This window comes from Electrophorus electricus, chromosome 2, assembly GCF_041902795.1.
Source record: "Electrophorus electricus isolate QZ-2024a chromosome 2, ASM4190279v1, whole genome shotgun sequence".
NCBI classification, from domain to species: Eukaryota; Metazoa; Chordata; class Actinopteri; order Gymnotiformes; family Gymnotidae; genus Electrophorus; species Electrophorus electricus.
In genome coordinates, this window is record NC_137498.1 from 16,783,537 (window position 1) to 16,795,919 (window position 12,383).

Sequence of the window (12,383 nt, forward strand, 5' to 3'; positions counted from 1 at the left end):
ACCGTCCCTGATCTGGGCTGAGACCGTCCCCAGGGTTGAGGTCAGTTGCAACATCTGACTTCTTCTATTCAACTAAATAAGTGGATGTCATGTGTAATCATTTTTAAATGGCATGACTAATTAGAAGACAGATGTAAGCTTTATATGTAAAGAAGTGGTTGGTCTAGTCCAAAGAGTCTCTGAGTAACTGAGAGAAAAAAGTGTTGCACTCATCTCATTCTACCTGTACATGCAATGACAAGAAATGACGAGAAACACTATTCATTAGGAAAAGTCCTTGAAGTCCACAGGTAAGAGTGCTTATGTTTATTATGATAAGTAAAACTTTTCTTCAAATAAATTGAACCAAATGCACTTTGACCTTTGCTGGGAGGTACGGGAGGATTTTCTGAAGAGCTAAGAGACTTTAAAAGTATTACCTCTGAACTTACATCTGCAAAGTGTTACATCTGAACTTGCAACAAGTTGATCTAATAAAGACATTTTTACAACAAAGTAGGCCTTAAGCCCATTTCACACCAGAAGCAGTGCATCGAGTGCTAAAATGAAAGCTAAACTGGCTAAGTTATAAGTATATAAGTCTATAGACTACTAACGAAATGTCTACAACGACAGACTGAATTGTCCGAAAAAAGTTAAAGCGGCCGTATGTTCCAGGTGACTATGTTGTCCTCTACACTCTGTCAGAAACCTTGGCCTCACCACGCAGAAACAGTGCCAACCGGAGGACTAAAAGAGAATTTCATTTTGATGGACTATTAATCTAACAATGCTTAATACATGTTTAAAAATAGTGTATAAACAGTGTATATAAAAAAGAGGAACTATCAAAACAGTACTTTACTGGAGAAGGTAAAAATGTTAATAAATATAATACTCCTCAGAAACTGCAATGTCTCATTTATATGCACTGTAGTGTAACTGAACTTTAAATTTCAATAAAAATTAATTGAACAGTTGTTCATCTATACAGTGCAGGCTATACAATCTCTAGAGATACTTTGATGGTTATTTGCAACATCTATTCACCTATCCTATCTATACTATAATTCCTTGCTTTTAGTTGATAAGGAACATGCAGTCTATTGGTGAAATATAAGACATACTGAAAGATAGATAAACCTCTACTCACATGTTGTTGAGAATTGGTTAATAAGATATTCATAACTTTGAACAGTCAATAGTCTAGAGATGGTCTATTGAATGTCTAAATGCAGACAATCCAAATAAAGAGTTACCCAGATAGGATCAGTTGTGTAGCTCTTTGGCTGTCCTCCTGATCAAGTATTTAGGTCCATAGACGGTACATTGAGAAAGTGTGTAGGTCTGTAGTGGGCCTGTTAATGTCTGTTGTCTGTTCCATCTCCATCAGTGTGGCAGGAACTGATGCTGAGGTAAAATGGATGATAAATTTTTAATTTCAGGAGGCATGGTGATACTACAACAGCTTGTTTATGTTGTTTGTAGCTTTGGTCCTCTTGGTACAGTAGACCACAGCCACGATGATGTGGTGGAAGATCACGGTGACCAAAGCAAAGGGGATGTAGGGCAGAGTCTGAGGAGAGACTAACAACAGTGAGGAGTGAGGGGTGGTGCAGCGCAAAGACCACTCTGAATGTTGAAAATGAAGATGAAATAATCCTTTTGCTCATTTAGGAGACAGTTGGCCCTGAGCCATATTGCACACATTATCTCTAGTCATTATTTAAAAGCTATGCTATGATTAAAAAGTTATACTTTTTATGGGCATTTTTAAACATACAAGCCCACTGATATATATATTATGTAATGTTTTACGTTGTACATTGAGCCTGATGCATCTGTTTTGAGCTCCTTTATGATTGCATAAGTACAGCCCGCCATCCTCCTCAGTCAGGTGTGATATGAGTAGAGAGAGATTTCCTGGAGAGTGAGCAGTAAAGGTGAATTCTGTTTCTGTACTGTTCACTCTCACTCCACGTGTTTCTGGTTGAATTGTGCCTGGCACAGTGTAACCTCTCAGGTCTGGCGTGCGGGTCAGTGCAGGAGCAGGGCAGCAGGACCGAGTCAGGAGCAGGGCTGCAGGACTGAGTAAGCAGTGACGTTCTCCATCTCCACGTTCCCTGCCAGACTGCAGACTGAACCACCACAGACACCCTCCATAAGCTCATGTAGACCCAACAGGAGGCCTTGCTAGTTTGGGGTAGGTTTTCGATTTCAAATAAAAAGCAAAATGACACCACCTAAATGCTTTGACCCAGATGCTTCATCTGGAGTGATTTTCTGCAGTGATCACTACACTCTCAGAATGGAGAAGTGAGAGAAGCTTGTTCAGAGAGAGGTTTATGTATTACGTGTGTTAACGGCTCAAATAAATCTCATGTTCATAGCTGCAGTTTTAATCTAAAATTAAAATTGCCATCTACTACCTCAGTGCTGACTGCTTGCAACCCTAATGGCATTCATTACAACATGGTGGTGCATTTGAGTAACATCTGGTTAAAGTACTGCTCTAAACATGGCTTAACACAGAAGGTCTGGAACAGTCAAAGGTTGTGGGTTCAGTCTAATGATGACATTATCACTGTGCTTGATAGAGATTTAACGGTGAGTACGGTGTCTTTATATTCTCTCCTTTTAAGATGACACCTGTGCACTCCCCAATCCCCTTCAGTCAGGTGTGATATGAGGAGAGAGAGATTTCCTGGAGAGTGAACAGTACCCAGCTGAACTCTGTTTCTGTACTGTTCGCTCTCACTGGAGATCATGTCCCATGTGTTTCTCTTTGTGTTGTGTTTCTTCAAGGGGAAACTCAGATTTTGTGTGTAGGTCAGTGCAGGAACAGGGCAGCAGTACTGAATCTCCTGTGTAAGCAGTGATATATTTGATCTCCCTTGTGCTGTCCAGTGTGTAGCCTGCAGAAACACATTAATTTATGCAACTAATGAGAGAGTTTTGCTTTAACCACAGTAGTACATAAACACATCATTGACTAATTTAGGTTCAGTTTCAATGTACAGCATTATGTTGTTAGGAGTATTTAAAGTGGCACTCTGCTGTTTTATGTTATTGCATCACTCTGTTGGGAAACTGACTCCAATTTGTAGAATTAGGACAAGCCTATGTACAAAATATCCCTGATAAACATAATTAAATACCAGCAAGATTACCAATAGATTTGATGGCAGTTGGTTAACTGAACCAAATAATTCGAATGTATTCTCATAAACCAGATTGCATCATGTATTTTTAAAGTTTAGCTCATTTTGGACGGCTTAACACACTACTTAAAGTGATGCATCACAGTCACATGTAATCAGCTCTTGCCAAATTCTATTGTCAAAGTCTATCTATCTATCTATCTATCTATCTATCTATCTATCTATCTATCTATCTATCTATCTATCTATCTATCTATCTATCTATCTATCTATCTATCTATCTATCTATCTATCTATCTATCTATCTATCGTTTCACTGACAGTGTTGCCATCCTGTACCTTGTGTACATGGTGTCCTTTTTATTAGCATCTTTCATATTATTTTAATGTTTTTTTTTCTTTGTTGCTACTATATATTTGTGCAAAGCACTTTGAATTGCTATTGTGTATGAAAGGTGCTGTACCAAATTACATTGTCTTGCTTTTCATAAGTGATGTGTGTTTGACCAAAGGGGAAGTGTTAACTAAATACTTCTAATATACATTTATTCTGGAAACTTGAAGCACTTCTGCACTTGAAGATTCTTGGGAAGCAGCTGCAAGGTACTGTAGTTAAAGATGTCGAGTGGATATCTATCAAAAAATAAACAACTTCTTAAGCACTTTGCTTGCACAGATTATGAAGGGTCGCTGTCTGAAATTTCTCTGTATATATATATATATATATATATATATATATATATATATATATATATATATATATATATATATGTGTGTGTGTGTGTGTGTATAATCACTACAGTTAGTAAACTAACAAACAGGCATGCCCTTAAAGACAGGTAAATGACCCGTTGAATAATAATAATAACAATAATAATAACTGGTACTGTAGCCTGCTCTAGATGTGCTTCATAAAACCTTATTAACAAAGACAATAAAATAACTAGAACAAAAGGATCCGTTTTTATCACCTATTCCTCCTCATGCATTACTACAGGATTGGACTATTTTATCTTTTGCAAGAGATGTATTCATCTGTATATTGGAGGAACCAAGAGAATGTTTGCTGATTATTTTGTTGAACACCTTTGGACCATCAGAATTAAGGATTTGTCATTTCCAGTGGCAAGACATTTTAATGCTAATGGAATTTGCAATAATTTAGGTAATTTGATGAAAAACATCCCACCTACACTTTCAGAGATTTAGAAACCCATGAAACAGCGTCATGTCTTATAGCCTAAACTAATTCTACAGTCATAACTATGGAGCAGGTGTACATATAGACTGGTAACTCAGTACACAGTCTAAACTCATTTTAGTGCCTCACCTCTATAAAGGTGTAATGTGTCATTTTAAGCAGGTCAAAATAGAAACCACACTCATCTGGCTTTTGCTCTTTATTTTTAAAATAGAAATAAATTCTCACAGTGAAATAATGGCTACAGTCAACAATAAAGCACTTGATATAAAATGATATGCACATTTATGTAACGACAGAGGCTAGGCAGGACGCACGAATGAGCCGACAAAAGTTACGTTTATTAACACCAGACAACAGACAATGTAGCACATAGGCTAATACATGGTCAATCAATAACAACATCCACTACTAAACAGGAGAGTTATACTCACGCACAGTAATGACACAAAATGAGGAGCAGGTGTGAAACACAGGGCGACACACAAAGAGAAAGACATCTGGGAGGAGGGGCCGTACCGTGAACATTTACACATCATTTTTTATTTCATTAAAGCCAAAAGCACTACTACTAATAAATTACATGCAAAAAAGCTAATAATTCATAGAAGTATTTAAATCATCTTTCAGCAGATTAACCCCTAATGAGGCATTTACAGTGAAGAAATAAATAAAATACTTGCTATGTACTGGCTACCATATATGTTTTTGTATGTTTATTTTTTGTCCATTTGCTTGATTGCTTTTGTTTGTTTGTGTGTGTGTGTGTGTGTGTGTGTGAGAGAGAGAGAGAGTGTGTGCTTAATTTGAATTTAATTTGATGCTGGCATATTCTGTATAATCTGCATTATCCATTGGAGTGGATGCTGGTTTGGTTTTCTGACTGTGTATTACAGTGGAGTAAGTGATATCATCCTGTAGGAATAACACATTAACAATTATTACATAACACACATGTTTACAAAACACACATTCAGTATGATGCACACCTGTTCTTGTGCTGTTTTGCATTTCGCTTTTCGATTTACAGTTGTGTATAGGACACTCGAATCTTTCTGTAGAAACACAGAAATGGAAAATTAGCAAACTTGTGTAAGCACTAAAGCACACTTTCGAAAAAATACTGTATATAAGAGTCTATACATGCACACAAATGCACAATTCAAATGCACCAATAACCTTTATGCACCTGTGACCATCATGCAAAGGGCAACAACAATATGCTATATGTGGTGTGAAATCACTGGTACATGTCCAGAAGACCCGTTTTCATATGAATGCAGTGATTAAGAGCTGTGCTCCATAACGGCGCAGGTGAAGTGAAACACAGGAAGAATTTAGTGGTAAATAATCCTTGTCCAAAGAAGAACAATATAACCAGCCTTAATACCTACAGGTCAGAAGCTTTAACATCAGTAGTCATGAAATGCTTTGAGAAGCTGGTTCTGTTTTACGTCAAGTCCATCACTCTCACCTCCTTGGACTGATATAGTTTGCATACAGAGCAATCTGCACTATGCACAGTCACAATCAACACTATGTCTGCACTCATCTGGACCTTCTAGGATCCTATGACAGAGTCATATTTGTAGACTTCAGCTCAGCTTTCAACACAACTGAGAGTGGAACCCTGTGTCTGTCAGGGCATTTTCATCTACCTGTCAGATAGAAAGTAAATTGTGTGCCTGGAACCTTATCTGTCAGAGCCCCTATCCATCAGCACTGGGGTTCCTCAAGGCTGGATACTCTCAGTCCTCCTCTTCTCCTGCTACACCAACAAGTGCATCTCCAGCTATTATCAAACAAATGACCCTAACAGGACTCATTAGCAACACTAACGGGACTGCTAGTGGAGTCAAATGGCTCGTCTGGCTTTGTGGTGCACTAAAAACAACTTGGAGGTCAACATACAAAAAGCAGTAGAGATGGATGATACATTTCTGAAATAAGACAACTGTCCATCTCCCTTTGTAACTCAGTACAGTAAGTGATGTGGAGTCTGAGCTTCCTAGACACCACCATCTCCACTGATTTCAAACTGGAGATTACAACAGCCATCATCAAAAACGTTCATCAGTGTATCAGGAGCTGCTTTGCATCAGAAACTCAACATGGACCCCACACAACTAGGGAACCCCACACACTATCTGTATAAAACTGCTCAGGTATTTGGTACTGCTTCAACAAAACCTGAACTTCACAACCTGTGTTTCCCAAAGATGGTTTTGCTTATTAAAAAAAACAAACAAACAAACAAAAAGAAACATTAAAAAAGTGCTGTATGTGATATATGTGATCCTTTATTTTAACTATATTGTACTAATTGTATTGTATCATCTGAACCCCCCTCAGTATTCAGATACAAAGTAGCACTCACCTGAACAGGTGAACAAAGCACAGCAGAACAATCCTGTAAACACACACACACACACACACACACACACACACACACACACACACACACACCATGGAAGATTTGACCTTGAAGGACGTGTGCCAGTAATGATGTGGAGGTTGTTTTTCTTATGTTACAGTGGATGGTATGTGAGCATTCACCTGTGTCTCCTGCTCTCTCTTCTCTTCTGTTTGCCCCTTTCTTAGCCTCTTTTGTCCATGTCTCTGGACTACATTAGAAAACCAGACAGTGTGACCCACAACTTGTATGGATGCATGCGTGTGTGTGTGTGTGTGTGTGTGTGTACCTTTGTATCTCCAGCACAAGACCCCCACGAGACCCAGCAGCAGGAGGAGGACAGCTCCCACAGCAGTAGTCATGAGGATATATAATAGGTCACCAGCAGGGTTTTGGACATCTGAAGGCAAACGTTATACAAATGTTATGTGTATTTGTGTGCGTGTTAGTGTTTGTGTTTTTACACAGCATGCATTTTAATTGCTTTTTAAGATATTAGGAGACCATGTTGATATGCAGTAAATGCATGTTACCGTCAGTCAGAGTCTTTGCACTGTCAGTAGTGGAAGCGTCAGCTGGAGCCTTTGCACTTGTTTTGCCATCAAATCTTGATGTAAATTCTGTTGTTGAGATTCCTGGAGAGGAAGATGTGTTTGTTAGCATAAGATGGTGTACTGCTTTAGTACTACTTGTGTTTGCAAGTTTGGCTACAGTACTGACCCATTATAAATGTGTATAGGAACATTCAGGATGGTTTACATTCGTGACACTAGTAGACTGCACCTGAGTGGGGGGCAGGTGAACAAGCTCATCAGTGCATGTTTAAAAGTTTATTTAAAAACTAATTTTATAATGAATTTTATAATGAAGACTTTCCAAGTAATGATGTTTTATTAGAGTCAGCACTAATGCAATGGAATTATCCCTCTTGAGCATCGTGATACGGCCACAAAATAAATCAAATTATGTCAAAATAAAATCCCCAATGAAGTATTAAAAGTATTTAAAATATATATTTTAAATTTGTTGTGTATGTTGACCAAAAGCTGTCAATTTGGGTGTATAGCCTGTAATTAGACTTCTGTGTTTGGGAAATACAGTTTATTATTTTATTGACAGTGTCATAGTCAGGACACATGAAGAAAAATGCCATTTTCAGGTAAAATGTGTCTTTGGACAATTGGGAAAACATCTAGTACTACGGAAGGAGTCAAAAACAGATCACTTCTATTATTTTGGGTAAAGCCTTTGTCAAACTAGTGTGACTGAGAAACAGTTTTATGCTGGTATTTTCTTAGGAGACATGATTTTGGACTCATGAAAGTTTATAAAAAAATATAACATTTTTAGGTAAAACATTTGGACAACTGGGAGCACATCTTGTACAAGGTGATAAGTCAAAAACAGTGGATTTCTGTCATTTTGTGAAGTATTGTGAAGTAAAACATTTTACATCAAAATTGTATGTCCTGACTATGACAATATCAAAGTGCCAGTGCAAAACAGTATTTCCCCAACCACAGTAGTTTGAGGTTTCAGTTCACACGGTTCCTACTTACTGTTTGTGGATGGTCATAGTTAGGACACATGACTATTTAATCAAAATGTCAATGAGGTAAAATAGATAAAATAGTTATTTGGACAACTGAACACATCTAGTACTAAGCAATGAATCAAAAACAGGACATTTCTGTCACTTTGGGTGTATAAGATGTATGTGCCTGGGAAACAATTTTACACTGGCAGTTTATTGATACTGTCATAGTCCAACTATACACTTTACAGAAATAACATGAAAGACAAAATGAGGGTCAGTGACATTATGGATTGTTTCCAGAAGATTAAGTCATAATTTAAATCCCAGTCAAGTATTTTTAAAGTACAAGACCACTTTAACCACAAATACACCCCTATAAAAATGGATGAAATGTATATTTACCCTGGACTTGTTTTAGCTGTCCTTTTGCAAACAAACACCTACCAAGCCACATCAGTGAGAAAACACCACTCCAGTGATCTGTAGCATTCATACTATGTCCAGTATATCAGCCTTTGATGGTCTAAGAGTGCTCTTTAGGTGTAACAGGTGCTACAGGTATAATGTAACACTAGTTTGCTAAAGTTCAGTTTATTTATGAGATTATCAAGGCACTAAGAATACGGATCTAAGTTACTTATCTTTACAAGTGAGTTTGATGTATAGTTGTTCATATTCCTTATGCATACAATCGTAATCTCCCTCATCTTCATCCGTCAGGTGTGATATGAGTAGAGAGAGATTTCCTGGAGCGTGAGCAGTACCTAGCTGAACTCTGTTTCTGTACTGTTCACTCTCACTGGAGATCACATCCCATGTTTTTCTTTTTGGGTGGTATTTCTTCCAGGTGATACTCTCAGGTTTGGCAAGCAAGTCTATGCAACTGCAGGGTAGCAGTACTGAGTCTCCTGTGTGTGCAGTGATGTGTTTTGTCTCACTGTTGTGTTCCAATACGCAACCTGTAGAAACACACCCCACTGTCAGACTCCACCACATTTGCTTGTTAGATTAATAAATATTTACTTTAATATTATATGATTTTTAGCATTGTTCTAATGACATTCACTATCCTTATAACAATGATAGTTATAACTGAGCAATTTGGTTGCTCCATTTAGGTAACAATTTGAGCTTTGTTTGTTAATGCAGTTCACTTCATATAGGATACTGTAAGGGTTGGCACCAGGCCAAGGCCCCTCCGACCACCAGAGGGAGGCGAGTCAACCACATCACTAATCAGGTTTAACACCCAACAGCTGGGTTAGACCTAATAAAAGCCCAGTGACCCAGTCATTCAGTGCTGGGTGTTTGCTAAACATTTGAGCCGAGCGCCGAGCTGGTAACTTCAGGTATTGAGGTCTGTGAGCCTTCCTGCTACACCTCACTTCTTATCTGTGAGGGTGTTTGTGTTTTTACACCTCCCCTCTCCAGTTTTGCCTCTCGAGTCTGTCTCTCTCCCAAGGCTTCCCTTAGCCATTCAAGTTGTTCCCTGTTTTCTGGTCTTGTTTGGGAAAGTTTAGTTTGGTTTTCCTCAGTGCATCGGGGTTGCCATTTCTTCCCGTTACGTCCTTTGTGCTCCCTTTTTCCACGCTCGGCATGGTGTTTAGTTTTTCTCCTTTTGTTTTACCTGATCCTAGATCTAACTCTTCTGCACAGGGATTCACCCTTGTTAGAGTGTGGTTGCTCACCCAGTAGGCTAGTGGTGTCATCACTTAGCTGTCCTGGGTTCGGTCTCTTGTTACAGATACATTCTTGAACTGCTTTACAGATGATCTTTCCTAGAAAGAGCCATACTCATAGATAATTTATAAATGCTTCCCAGCATTCATACCTGATTCTACACTAGATCCTACTTTTCAAAGCCCTATTAATATGATCAGTTAATTATTCATGTTGTGTTTACAGCTTGTTTGTTTATTTTTGATGAGGTGTGATGTTTGGTTGTTAGATTGTAGATTGTTTTGTGTTTTTTTCATGGTGCTTTTATTACCCAGTTTGATTTATTTATTTTTTTAACTACCCTTCAGGAATTTCTGCTCAAGCTTACCGTGGCCTGCACAGTGTTGTATTCCCAAAGCTTGAGGAGCTGAAGACAGACCTGGTAGCTGTGAAAGAAACACACCACCTAATGGTGGCAGGTTATGATGAGACTGATGAAGACACTGAAGACCATATGAGGATGTCACCACAGATACTTCAACAGATGATGAATTCTAGACTCCATCCTGTCCACTGCACTTGCCACATTTATTTGAAATCTGTATGCCTATATAATACATGTAATGATGTTTTTTATCCTTGTCTCTTTGTAGCTAGGTTGTTTGGTTGGGTGTTCTTTATAGGCTATAAGAAAATTATAAAAATGTATGCTAACCTTAGTTCTTTTCAGCAGTAAGTAACCTTTTGTGAAGAGGCGATCAAAACATTCTGTTATAAAACACACATTGGAATAGCCCCTGTAAAACCACATGCAGGTTATTTTGGGGCTACAATTCTGCACTTTAAAAAAATATATATTAAAAAAATAATATGCAAGAAAGTGTTTGTATAACTGCATAGCCTTAGTACTAAAACACCAGAGTAAAGATAAGCTGTTTTGTTGAACATTGTATTGTGATCAATAAGCCTAATTTTCAGTTAAAATTATATAATTTCTTAAGAATGTATTATTGTTGTTGTTGTTTAGGTTGCATTTTGATCCTTAATGAGTGTTCAAATAGCTTTGGATTATAACGAACACAGAGCGAGTGAATTGTACCTACATGGAAGGATTACTAATTAATTAATATATAGTTTACATGTATAGGTTATATTTACTTTATTTATTGAGATTTTTTAATCTGAGCCAGATAACAAAATGATAGCATAAAGAGGAGGAAATGATTTTAAAATGTGATTTATAATATGAGACTATAATGTCACTTCAGCTTCACTTCTGTCATTGTTCTAAACAACCACTGAACAGAATTTAGCGCTCGATTATGTCATAATGTGTGTCATTCTATTTTTGACCCCAGATCAGTTTATTGAGTGGATTTGCCAATGACGATCATTTTATACAAAACATCAACAGAGACTACAAACAATTCTTCACGCATAAGAGGTACTGAGGAACGAAAACAAAATGTAAGTAGAATTTAGTTTTATCTACAAAAGCGGATACTAAATATTTGATAACGGAATCGTATTATAAAGAAGTAGCCAATATGCGAATTTAAAATGAGAACACACATTTGAATGATAGAGAACTTTTGACTGAACGGAGAACTAATTAGCGGGCTGATAGTGAGCTCCCCGCCCCACTAGTCACGTGGTACGGCCCGCCGCCTGCAGTGGGAGTTCATGGTCTTGTGTGAAACCACGACTATGTAGTCACACACACCTGCAGCGGGTTATTCTCCTAATGTCTGTGTGTGTTTATCCCCCGGTTGGTGTGTGCATCCTTGTCGGTCTGTGTTGTCGCTAATGTTTAGGTACGTGGTCCACTTTGTTTGTATGCTGTGTTCAACGTTGCTCATGTTCATTTTGCCTGTTTCGTGTGAGCGCCACTGTGTTCGTTATTCGTGTTCGTCTAATAAACATCTGTCTACGTCAAGCGAGTTTGTTTAATTTAACGGACCGCATAAGTATTTTATAAATGCGGAATAAGTGAATAGAGAATGAACTAAATAAAGGGGAAGTAGCTGAAAATATTCGCGTAACCGAACTCCATTAGATGAAATACGTTGACTGAGACAAGGGAAAGTGACTTCTGCGCTTGTTTTAGAAAAGCCTCTGTAAGACCACGAGTGTGGCCATTATGCACTGTCGGACAACCTTTGTTTCACATTTATTAACATTTGTAGAAGAAATTGAGCTACGGGTGGCCATTTGTTCTGTTACATAATAACTGTATATAAAACAAAGTCTACAGGCGTTGATTGCTCATTTCTATATAGAGATATGAAACTGGGGTACAAAAGTAATCTTGCGCACAAATGCAGCATGTTAAATAAGTCTTGTTTGTAGAAAACTGTGTTGTAATCAAAGCCTAATTTTCATTTCAAATTCAATTACTTCTAAGAAATAAATCTTTAATTCTTAAAAATTAAA